The sequence below is a fragment of the Suncus etruscus genome, chromosome X (genome assembly GCF_024139225.1).
Source record: "Suncus etruscus isolate mSunEtr1 chromosome X, mSunEtr1.pri.cur, whole genome shotgun sequence".
Lineage (NCBI taxonomy): Eukaryota > Metazoa > Chordata > Mammalia > Eulipotyphla > Soricidae > Suncus > Suncus etruscus.
The window spans coordinates 15,554,854-15,567,750 of record NC_064868.1 but is presented as its reverse complement, the minus strand read 5'-3'; positions in this window follow the sequence as shown (position 1 = coordinate 15,567,750).

Genomic DNA, 12,897 nt, shown 5'->3' with positions numbered 1-12,897 from the left:
CATCTCAACAAAATTGTGTGAGGAAAGAACTCTACACTCTGTTATTTGATCTGGTAGAGCTTCAGGTATATAAATGAGATATGTCATCTGCAGCCCTGGCCTTGGCTATAACTGTTCATTAATGAAAAATTTTAGAACCCTTGTTGCATTTTCTCAGGCATTCAGATCAGGTCACAGCCTGCGCAGAAAGAAACATACTGTGTTATAAAGGGCTTGGACTATAAAACCCTGGGGAAATAGACTCACATGGAAAGTCTGCCTTTGCAAATCAAGTTCTGTTTTCTAGAAAAACAAGGAACTTTTCTGACTTTGAAGGAAGTAATGAAAGTTTCAACTATCTGTTGAAACTCTAAGTCTGAATAAAATGATCTAATGAGGAGCCCGATAGAGAGGTTCAGAGGGAAAGGGTGAGACATGAGATTGACATACTCCAGAGCAGCCTACTCGTGTGCTGATGATGTCTCATTAAGAGACTTGCAGAAGAAAATTTACTTCATTACAGAAACTTTTATCCTTATTTCCCAAGGTCCCCTTGATCCATCTGAACAGTTAACTTATCGCTGGCTTAGAAGAACCCAGAGCAGCAGCCTGAAATGCAGCACTGAGACATTCTCACAATGCCCCTGTTCAAAACGTCCAATGTAATTTAGTCAGTCGCTGTTGAAAAGAAGAAAAGGACAAGACTAATGAGCCCACTTTTAAAAATCAGCCTCAGATTTGAATAAGTGGTGTTGTAAGAGAAGAAAGAAATACTAGGGTAGGAAGAAGACAGATTAATAGAGTGACTTTCTGGATTCTGGGATTTCTATACCCTGAGTGGGCACCTGATGGCTTAAATATATACTTTCATGGGCCAGAGTGATGTGATAGCAGAGGGTAGGAAATTTGCCTTGCATGCAGCTGACTTGGGTTCAATCCCTGGCATCCCAGATGGTCCCCCAAGCCTGCCAGGAGTAATTTCTGAGCACAGAGCCAAGAGTAACCCCAGAGTTCTGTCAGATGTGGCCCAAAAATAAATTCCTAGACACACATAAAATTTTTATCAGTAACATAATTTAGGAGAATCCAAACAGGAACCAGTCAGACATAATCTTATGACCAGGATGCTATAGTTAAAAAGAGTAAAAAATAACAAATTCTTGGCAAGGATGTGGAAAAACTAGAACACAGGAGACTATAATATAATAGTTACTTTACACATGTGAGCAGTACCTACAAATGTTAAATTATAGCTACCAGATATGAGAGAACACTTCCACTCTGAAAATTACACCACAAAGAACTAAAATCATAGTCAAATTTACAGCTTTACATGTGAAAGCTCAAAGCAGCCTTATTAATAATAATCTCCAAAGTGAAAGCAACCCAAATGTCCAATAGCTAATGACTGGATGGACCACTGTATGGTCAAGTCTTACAATTAGCACTATTCTACAATATAAAAATATAAAATAGTGATACATGCTGAAATGTGACTGAACTGCAAAAGCACTATGCTCAACTTCAGCATTGCCTCAATTTAAGGCAGACACAAATGAAAAAAAGTTTATATCAACACTTATCTGAAATGTCCATAATAGTCAAAACCATAGAGGAAAGAAAGTAAATTACTACTTAACAACTCTGACATAAAATCCACATATAATAAAGATTAATGACATATATATGGATAAGATGCATCTTCCTGGGATGATAAAAATGGTCTAAGACTAGTTGTTGGTAACAGATGAACTATCTAGCAAATAAAAGTTGTTGAGATACACACTTAATATATAAATTATATATGTTATATAAAATTTTCCTCAATAAAAATTTTAATTTGCAACCAAAAAACTAACAGTTGGTGTGTGGGGGTGGTGAATGCTGGGTGATTCCTTCCATTCTTCTTCCTGTTTGGGGGCCATATCTACTCTCACATCTGTGGTCAAGGGCAACTACCAGCAGTGCTCATGGATCCAAACAGTGGTAGGGATGGAAATAAGTTATTTCTCATGCAAAGCATGGACTCCAGCTCTGACCACTCTTAATTTTCTTTTCTTTTTTTTTTTTTGAGGGATCACATCCAGAATTGCTCAAATGTCATTCCTAGCTCCAGACTCAAGGATATCATATAGGATTCTGGGGATAGAACCCCAGATTGGCTGCATGCAAGGCATATTCCATACTCATTCTGACCCACCCTCTTATTTTTCTGAATTTCTGAGGGCAACTTCTTACTCTATATTCCCCAACTATAGATCTGAGATAAAGTACTATGTGAAGATGATACTATAAGAAATATTTCCTGGATAAAGTGGAGGTAAAATGGGAAGTGAGAACATGGTCTTGGTCTTCCTATACTTTGAAAGAAATAAATGGTTGTCAAGTCATGGGTGGTATCAGGCAAAGAGGCCTGAAAGTCTGCCTATGGCTCAATTCCTTAGGAACTGGGGGACTTAGGATAGGCATCAAAATTTGTCTGGCCAGGAAGCTGGAATAGTAACACACATGTACACTCTCACACCATACAGACGTACTATTCTCAGAACACCACAAGAGTCAATCGTTGTTCACTCCCACTTCCCAGAGGAACAAATACCCCAAACTTGTGCTTCTCTGTGAACCAGCTAAGTAGTGGAACCAATATCCTAGGCTTGGTCCTCCAAAAAGGGACTTGTGTACAGTTGATAATAAAAACACCCAGGAATGAGTGTGTACAACAAATGGAACAAAGATGCCAGACAACTTGATTAAGACCCTGGCATCATCTGCACACCAGCATATTTTCATAACAAACATAATGCATTTTACAAAACATTCTTAAATGATTCACCTCACATAGATGTAAAACATATTGTTATAGTCCATATGTAGAGAGTAGTAAGTGTTTGAGGAAGTCCATATATTTTTAAGAAAAGTCAAAAAGTCATGACTGCTGACTTATTTGGAGATGAGAAAATTCTAATCCAAAATGGCACAACAAGCAAGCAAGCATGAAGTCATTGTCGCACGGGAACCTGAGGCATGGAAGGCACAATGGAAAGAGCGAGACTTGTGGAATAATAGAGTAGGTAGGTTGCAGAGCGTCCTCACTGTCAATCAGCATTACTAGAAAATATCTGGACCTTGAATCCTTGTCAGACCAGCAGTGATATTCCTAAGCACAAAATTTATGCATTCAAAAAATTTGTGTCTGGGATCAAAGGAGGTGTATTTAATATAATTCCTTTGCTAGCTGTTTTTGAAAGTTTATTTTTCTTAGGATTTGCAGTGAATGACCAGTCAGTTGATAAGACCTGGGAACTTTGTGAATACTTTGAACCTAATCTAGACACACAAAAAATGGCTGCAGAGCATATCAGAATGAAAACTTCTGCATCGATCTTGGCTTTCTTCACATTATTGGTGAGGAGCATCAGGACAACCAAGTGTGTGTGTTTGTCCTTCTAATCCCATGGCTAGAATATGATTGAGAAAATGCAATAGCTCAACTCTGACAAGACCAATTCATGAACTGAGGTCATCAAGACACTGGCTTTGCTGTGAAGAACCTTGTGGTAAAATGCAAAGGATATATCTGGAAGGTTCACATCCTGGCTCTGCCCCTGTCATCTTTATGAGCTGCCAGAAGCAGCAGCAGAAATAAAAGGCTGACTTTACACTCATATCTAAAGGGACTCTCAGGATAAGAAATCCGAATAACCTTCAGTCCTTAGATCTTCCCTTGCATAGATAGCTCTGACTTAGTTGACATTGGAAAATAAAGGGATCACTTTGAAGTTATGAATAAGGTTTAGCTTTATTAACTTTTTGTTTAAAGAAAACGCATCACATAGTTGACATTAATTATCACAATACATTTGTTTCAAGACAAGGGAAAGCAAAGTTATTGAGAAAATAGAAAATAGAAAGGAAAAAAACTAAAAACTAAAATGGAAGAGAAGAAAAAGAAAGAAGAAAAAGCTCAGTAGCAAGTATATTTGTGGAAATTATTATATCTCCAATAAAATCTTTAATACAATAGCAGAAGATGTAGTAAACTCTCCTTTTTTAAGATAAGAGACAAAAATACAATAAAAAGATATGTGTGTGGCAAGTGTTGTTTGCATAGGCACAGCAAAATTTGGGGAATATAGAAAGGAAAAAACGGTGGCCTAAAAACAGGGAGACCTTACCAAAGAAGTATCCTGACATAAGACCAACTGCAGGCTCCAGGCATGCTAAGTTGTTTAACCCTAAAGTCTTTCTCTGTGGTCCCAGTAAAAGCTTTTCAAAACCACAGTTGTTGCTGTCAGGATTTTGTAGTTAGAGATCTTGGTTCCTGTATAATCTTTTGTCAAAGTGAGGGTGTCACTTATATATATACATATATATATACATATATACATACATACATTTAAGAACACTTAAAAATATAAAGCTAGCAAGCAAATAGGATGGAAAGGTTTTCCATTTTCTAGGCCAATCATGATTGCTTAGGGTACACTTTACTAAAGGAAGGCTTAGTAGGTTAGATTGTGTATAGAGCATTTTAATTTTTAAGTCTAGAAAACTAAGTGATTATGGTAATAAGCACTGTAAGAGGAGTCCACACCATGAAATATTTTCTAATGGGTCTTGAACATCCAGGTTCCTTTCTTAAAAGCAATCTAAAATCATGAGCATTGTGGTATAATGGTAAACTACCTACAATTGAAAACAGATTACGATAATATATTCAATGAATGAGCTCTGTAACAGGAGTTCATCATGAAGTTGCATATTCCATTGCTGTCGTTGGAAATAAATATTAGATTATATTAAAATGCATAATCAAATGGAAAATAAATAGATTAGAATTTTTGCCATGACATTATCAAATGAACTCTTTCTTCTGAGTCTAATGTGGAACTGAGGTGACCAACCTATATCTCCAAGCACCACTGTGAACAAAAAGATCAAGGAGTTATAGACATAGTAAAGTTAAGACATTAAAACTACTTATAGCAAGCAATAAAGTGGGAGTCCATGGCTTCCAAATGCATTCTGCACCTGTGTTTGTGGATAAAAGCATTAGACATCTATAGAAAGAAGTTGATTGGATACCTGCTTAATCTAAACAGCTGTGTCCGGTCTTCATGGGAGAGTTTAATCCATTGACATTTAAGGAAACTATTGACAGAAAGGGCTGTTGTGCCATTATATTGTATAGGGTTATTATTGTTGTTTCCATTGGGGATTTGGTTTGTGTAATTGCTCTTTGAGTAGCTCGTTTAGGTTCTATTTGGTTCGCCCAAATATTATGAGTTCTTTTTTTGTGCGAATGATTTTAACCCTTCCTTCCATGGAAATGGTATTTTTGCTAGGTATTGGACTCTAGGCTGAAAGTTTCTTTCATTCAGTAGTTTGAATATTTCATTCCACTCCTTTCTTTCTGGATTGTCCCAAATGGAAGATCTTGTTTAATTTTTACATTGTTTCATTTATACTTGAGGCTGTCTTCTTTCTTACTGCTTTAAAGTGTTGATCTCTTTGGGTTTTTTATTTGTTTGTTTGTTTGATTTTTTGTTATTAGGATTACTAAATTTCTTGATGTTGTTCTATCATGATCTATTTTGTTTGGCACTCTTTTGCCACTTATATTTGTAGAGAAACCTCTTCCCCAAGTGTGGGGAAGTTCTATACTATTATCTCCCTCACTAATTGTACTTCCCCTTTCCTATTTTCTTTCCCTTCTGGAAATCCTGTAATTCAGAGATGATTTCTCTTGTCTTTGTTCAGTAAGTACCTTACATTTTCTTCTAGGGTTTTGTCTCTCTTTTCTTTTTTGACTTCTTTATCACTCTTGGTTTGTAATTTGTCTTCAAGTTAACCTAGGAGATTCTCCATCTATGTATTTCTACTATTATGGCTTGCTAACATCATTTTAGTTCCTTCAGCTCCATTTGTATAGATTATCTCATCTTTTGAAAGAGTTCTTCTTTGATTTGATTGAATTATCAATCTATAGATTTCTTAATTTTGCATGCTAGTGACTCCTTGATTTCCATTGATAAATCATTGCGTGTTGCTCTGTAAGTTCCAGGAATTTGGGTGGACTTGGAGATTTGCCAGGATTTCTTTTCATATACCCCATAGTAGATGTCCTTTTTAGCTTCTCCATTGATATTTGCATTTAGTGGTTTGGAGTGCTGGAGTACCAGGGTGTTGAAAGAAGTTCTAAATCCAATCTGCCAGGAAGTCTATGATATATATATTGAAATGATACAAGTGCATGATCACAGTTTGGGAAAAGGACTGATGGGAAGGAAGAGGGTTTCAAAAATGGCACTTGAAACCGGAAGGAGACTGAGAGAAGCCTGAGAGAAGGCCCCTTTCGAGCTCGGTAGAGAGTATTAGGAGCCTCTTGTTCCCACCCAGACACAGGTCTCACTAGGGAACAAAGATTCAGCAATGGTGCTGGAAACCAAAAGGATGCTGGGAGAGACCCAAAAAGACAGACCTATTTGCATTTGGTAAAAGGGATTAAGGCATAAGGTTCCCTATTCCTTCGGGAACACCAAGCTGGCTGGCCCCAAAGGGCAGATGAACAGTGATGGCACTGGAACCCAGAGGAGACTGAGGAAAAGCTAGAGAGGAGGCTCTATTCAAGCTTGGTAAAGGCGATTTGGACCAACGTTTAGCTTTTATCATTAACTAAACACTGTTCTAAATTTGCTACTTTCAGTACTTTGGAAATATTAACTAGTAACTAGTTGTTCTCTTTGTAAAGAACCTTTTCTTTCTGTGCAACTTACCTACCTCACTGTAAACAACCTGGGAAGAAAGGTTAGTCCCTGAAAATCTGTACTGTTCTCTGGCCCCTCAGTTGGCTTTAACAACATTCTCATATAACTTTAACAAAGTTCTCATATAACCTTTAAATTAATTTTACAGTGGGGATTAAGTCAATAGATTCCCTGCTAATGTTGACTATTATTGCAAACTCTTCCTGTTCCCATGATTATTCCAAGAGTAAAACTCTTTCATCAAGTGGAATGATTCAAAGCTAGACAAGGAAAACAGTGAGAAAAAGCCAACTGAAAAGACACATACTAGATGATGTCAACTGTATAATTTTCTGGAAAAGGCAAAGCCATGGGAGACAGTAAAAGGATCAGGAAACAGTTCTTGCCTGGGGTAAAGTCCAGGAGGTGTGGGAATGATGAAGAGGTGAAGCATCAAAGACATGTCTGCCAGTGAAACTGCTCAGAGGGATACTGTCATGGTGCAAAGGTGCAAGTGCATGTTTGTTAAAATCCACAGAATTTACCAAGAGTGAACTCCAAGGTTAACTATAGACTTTGAGGGAGAAAGTCTTGTTGCTGTATGTTCATAAGCTTTACCAAAGGACATACTTTGCTTCAGGATGCTGGTAAGTAGAAAGTTGGTACATGGGAGGTGCAAGAGGTCTACTGGAACTCTTTAGACCTTGAGGTTCACTTCCCAATCCACTGGGAATCCAGAGCATCTCTAATACTCACCTATTTTTACAAAATAGTGAGGGGAGACAATGATACTCTCAGATCTCCCTCAATATCCACTAATTCACTATATCCATTTAGCTAGAGCTCTGACTAAGGCCAGTTAGGTCATTGGTAGGAACCAAAAAATGAGTCCCTCATTCAAAGATGATTAAAAACTATAAGACACGAGGCTGGAGAGATCAGAGTGGGTGAGACACTTGCCCTGCATGCAGCCAAGCTGTGTTAGATCTCAAACACCTGAAACGTTCCCCCAATCTCCAGCAGGAATGATCTCAGTTTGCAGGGCCAGAAGCAAGTCCTGAGAAATAGAAGATGCGACTTCATCTCTTCCCACAAAAAATAAAGAAAAACAAATCCTATGATAGTAACAACAGAGCATTCAATCAAACATGGGCACTTCCAAACCAGGGTACCTTTGTGATTCCACAGGCCACATGCCATTAGCAAACATGTTGTTGTGCCCTTACTGAAAAAAACTTAGGAGCACCCTCTAAAATAATTTAAAAACAGCACGAAGTCCTGACTCATTTCACATTTGTTTCTAGTTCTTTATCCTCTCTTTGGTTCCAGTTCTCATAGTCTCACTCACCAAATGCTAAATATTTTAAGTATATCTTCACTGTTTTCCAAAGATGTGGAACAAGATAGCATTTCCAACACCAGGAAACAAGAGTTCCTTTCTCACCACATCCATGCCAATTCTGTCTATCTCCAATCTTTCTAACACATGCCATTCTTACTAGTATGAGATAACATTTGAATTTACACTTTCCTAATAGCAAATTACAATGAAAACTTCTTCATATGCCTACTAATCATACATTTTTATTTGGAGAGGAGTAATACATGTCCATCTCTCCCCATGTTTTGAATTAGGTTTTGAATTTTTTGTTGATTTTGTGAGTGCTTTATAAATATTGGCTTTAGCCCTTTGTTTGATGCATTATTTTAAAAAATCTCTCTCATTCAGAACTTTCATATTACCTAGCAATACCACTTTTTATCTCTACCCCAAAACACAAAAGCATCCATGCAAAATATATTAATAACTGCATTCATTGTCATCCTTAGTACAACAGCCAGGATATAGAAACAACCCAAATGTCTAATGCTGAGGTCACAGGGGATTGAGAGGAGAGTGAATGAGCAGAAACTTTGGTACATTGGTAGAGGGGAATGAGCAATCTGGCTATAGATGTGGTGTTGGAACTATGTGAGTATGAAACGATCATTTACAATATTGTAAATCATGTTTCCTCAATGAAGATGGGAAGAAATAGTTAAAAATTTTAAACAATATATTTTAGGAAATAAAAATTATTGTTTCTACTAGAAATAACCATCCAATGTATTGATACAAGTAATTCCATGTTCTCACAGAACAGTTTGACACAAAATGTGTAGGTGAGTAGTTTTGGTGATTTTTCAATGTTAGCTTGTCATTTACCAACTGTTGAAGACTCATGACTTGTATTTTTTACAAAATTAAAAAATAAATCCAGTGATAATGCGATCTTCTGGATAATACAATCTCCATCCATTTTTCACTCTCTTAAAAATGAAGTATCTGGCAATAACCAAGATCTCTAATTCCACAGGTCTGACTTTGACAACTGCGACAAAGCAGATCTTCTGGAAAAATAATGAAAGACTATCCTAGGCTTCATCCTAGAATCTGTGCAAAAACCAAGACCATCAATTACAGAAGACTGATTACAACAACAGTGATGGAACAGAACTGCTAGAATCATAAAGAAAGACATTATCCTAAGCTTCATCTTATGACTTCTGCAAATACCAAGATTTCTAGTTAGAGGCCTGATTTGATCATTCACAACTGAGTGGAAAGTTTCCTGGCACCATAAAAAGTCCTTGGGGTGTGAAAACGAGCATGTACAGAGCCTGTAGTTATTCCCATGACAGTATGTTTCGATGGCAGAGAAACCCTGTATCTTTTTATTGTGGTTCTTGGGCCACACCTGACTGTACTCAGAAGTCACTCCTGGCTATCTGCTCAGAAATAGCTCCTGGCAGGCACGGGGGACCATATGGGACGCCGGGATTCGAACCAACCACCTTGGGTCTTGGATCGGCTGCTTGCAAGGCAAACATTGCTGTGCTAACTCTCCGGCCCCGAAACCCTGTATCTTTTAAGCCAAGGAATTCCCTTTCTAATTTCCCCAATATTTACTGTGCCTATGCAAAATAAATAAATAAATAAATAAATAAATAAATAAATAAAAACCTTGCCACACCAACCCTACTTCCTTTATTCTTTTCTTTTCTTTTTTCCCCCTTCTATTCTTGTGGTTATTGTTTGGTTGTTGTATTTGTTGCTGTGGTCTTTTTTGTAGTTGCTGGTTTGGGTCTTTTGTTTGATTTTTGTTTTTTTATTTTGTTTTGTTTATTTTTTAATTTTTGTGGGGTTTCTTGTATTTTGTTATGTTTTTCTTATTTTTTACCTTTTCTTCTTTTTAAATTGATATTTATAACCTCCAAATGGACTCCTCCCGGTTATTTTTTTTCCAAACAGAACTACATAACTTGAATCATCTTGTTCTGCCTCATAAATTGAGGGGAGGAAATGGATGGTATCAGAACCAAAGAGCCGTATGAACACTGAGGAGAAATAAAAAAGGATCAGACTTAAAGCCCAAACCCAAAGTCAATGACTATTTAATCGATACCCAATCTTCAACAAGCTATACACAGTGGGAACCAATTTTACTAGCAGTCCGGGGGGCAAAAGAGGAGAATGCTGGGAACAGGGGTGGAGAGAGGACAACACTAGTGGTGAGAATACCCCTGATTCAATGTCACTATGTACCTCCAATATTACTGTGAAAGATTTGTAATTCACGTTGGTCACCATAAAAATTATTTTAAAAATTAAGTATCTGGGTTTGTAGAGATAGTACTTTGAATTGCGTGCTTGCCTTGCATATAACCAACCTGGGTTTTATTCCTAGCATCCCATGCCCTAAGCAATGAGTTAGCAGTAAGCACTGAACACTGCCATATATAATCCAAAAACCAAACAAAAAATAAAAATATTCATGAAAGGAAATCATCCTTTGTTTTCCAAAACCATCTTTTTTATTACAATTCAATTTGAGCTGAACTTGTCCAAATTTATCAAAATAAAAAGTCTGAACCCCCTCTCTAGACAGAATGGGAAGGGAATTCAAATTTGGCCTCTTCTTGATTTTCTGATCTCCTAGCCTACACTTATTCTCTACCCTGGACAATCTAGTGTTTGAGATGTTCACATGATCTGTCTTTGATTAGAATATTTTCCACACTTGTGTATGTCTTCAGATCTCATTTCTTACCACCTGATACAAACATTAAAAAAAGAATCCTTTGATTAAAACTAATGGTTTTCTATTTATCACCATTCTAGGAGCCTAAATTTCAATATGTAACGAGACTTGATCAACGTGTCATCATTTGCCTGTTTTTACAACTGAAAGTCTCTTCCTAATTTCCAGAACCCAAGCAGCAATGGGTGGTTGGTCATCCTAGAAACTGAAATATCAGTTACGAGCTTATCTGTTTTTCCTAGTACTTATCTCAGACTTTGAGCATAATATTTATTCCAAAATATTTCTGATTCATTTCCATTTCATGTGTTTTTAAGCAGCCATTTCCACAACAGTGGTTTTCTATGAAATTCATCATGAGATCCAAGTACTGTTTTAATTAGAGAAAATGATCTGTCAGCTCCTGGCAACTTAAACCCAAAGTAAGAAAAATATTCAAAGCCAATATGTTAATATCCTTTTAAAATATGAGAGTTTGAAAATGTCTTATTAGCTAAGTCTACAATTTATCTGTGAATACAGTGAGGTACTTGAGTAGGACTGAAGTTTGTGACTAATTTATCTAATTGATTAAACATCTGCTCTACCACCTTTATTCTTAGCTGTAATGGGAGGGCATTTAATCAGCCCATATTTTACTTGTTAAATATGTTTCATTAAAAATCACTTTGAATCCTCATGGGGATACAAACATCATTCTGCAAGCTTTAAGGAGTTTATCACTGATAATATAAAAAGCTAAGCCAAAATAAATATTTTTGGATCAACAAGCGACATCGGTTCAGGGCTTAAACTTGGCTCTTGAGAAACACAAGCAATGAAGACAGAACAATAATGTTCCAGGAGGAGGAATAAGCTTGTTTGAAGACCTGGAAGTAAGAGACCACAAAATAGCTTCAAGGAGCTGAGAGCTTATTTGAGTTGGATAGAATCTGAGAAGAGCAACCAGTGATGAAGAAGCATCAAGGTGGCACCAGGACCCACAAGGGCTTTACAACAAAGTTATTGGAATCTGGACCCATTTGAAGAGCCCTGGAGTAACATCAAAGCATTTAAATAGGGAGGTGGATGTTAGATTTTTTTTATTTGCTTAGCAACAAGCAAATAAATTTCAGGCAAAGAGTCCAGTACTTAAGATTAACCCAGGCTATGGTATGATTGAATGAACAACAGCAGGAATAGAAATATGGAGACTGGACAGATGTTTTATGAGTGAAAGAAGACATGGCACTTCAAAGATACTGTGAGTGGGATGCACACATTGGATAGAAAATGACTAAAAACACATGAAGTTCACCAGGTGCCCTTGACAGGTTTGGGAAGAAGCTTGGGAAGACATGGTGTGGTAGTGAGAAAGACAGTGAATCCAGATATCCTTTTACAACTGGCTCCTAAATTAACAAAAAATCCTCCAGGATCACCGGTTTACAGTGCCATATTTTAATCTAAATATATATATATTTCCATTTAAGAAACCCAGCAAGACAATCAAACACATAGTTTCAAAACAAATGTTCCCACTTACTCAAAATAAAGAATTCAGAAAGTAAATGGAACAAAGCTGCCAATTTGTAATAAGTCTGAAGTTAAAGTAATAATAAACTGTCCTGTTTTCTAGGGCAGCTTTTCTAGTTGTGTAAACTTTCTCATAAGGTGGGTGGCTTTGCGGTATCGCCAAAGGATAGCCAAAATACCATGCCCCACTCTCGAAATCCATCAGAGCAGAACATGAGCAGCCCTCTGCTGCCTCTGGGTGAATTTCTGAGAATCAAAGGGGAATCAAAGGGAATAAGGCAGAGATCAGTGAAAGGATTGCTGTACTTATGACTACAGAACAGTCCCAAGCAAATGTGGATGATAACTCAGCAGTTCAGTGAGCGGGTCAAAGAACTAGTCACTCTTGATGTGGATGAAACTTTCCATTTCCTGAACTCAAGACCAGAAAAACAGACTGTTACAACCTAAGAGTGGAAGCAGCATAACAAATATTTGTACAAAAATTTAAATTTATGAGACAGTCCTCGGTGATACTCACCTTGCCCTTCTCTGGCTGTTGAAAGCCACCTCCCTGGAAAACCATGGAAAGCTCT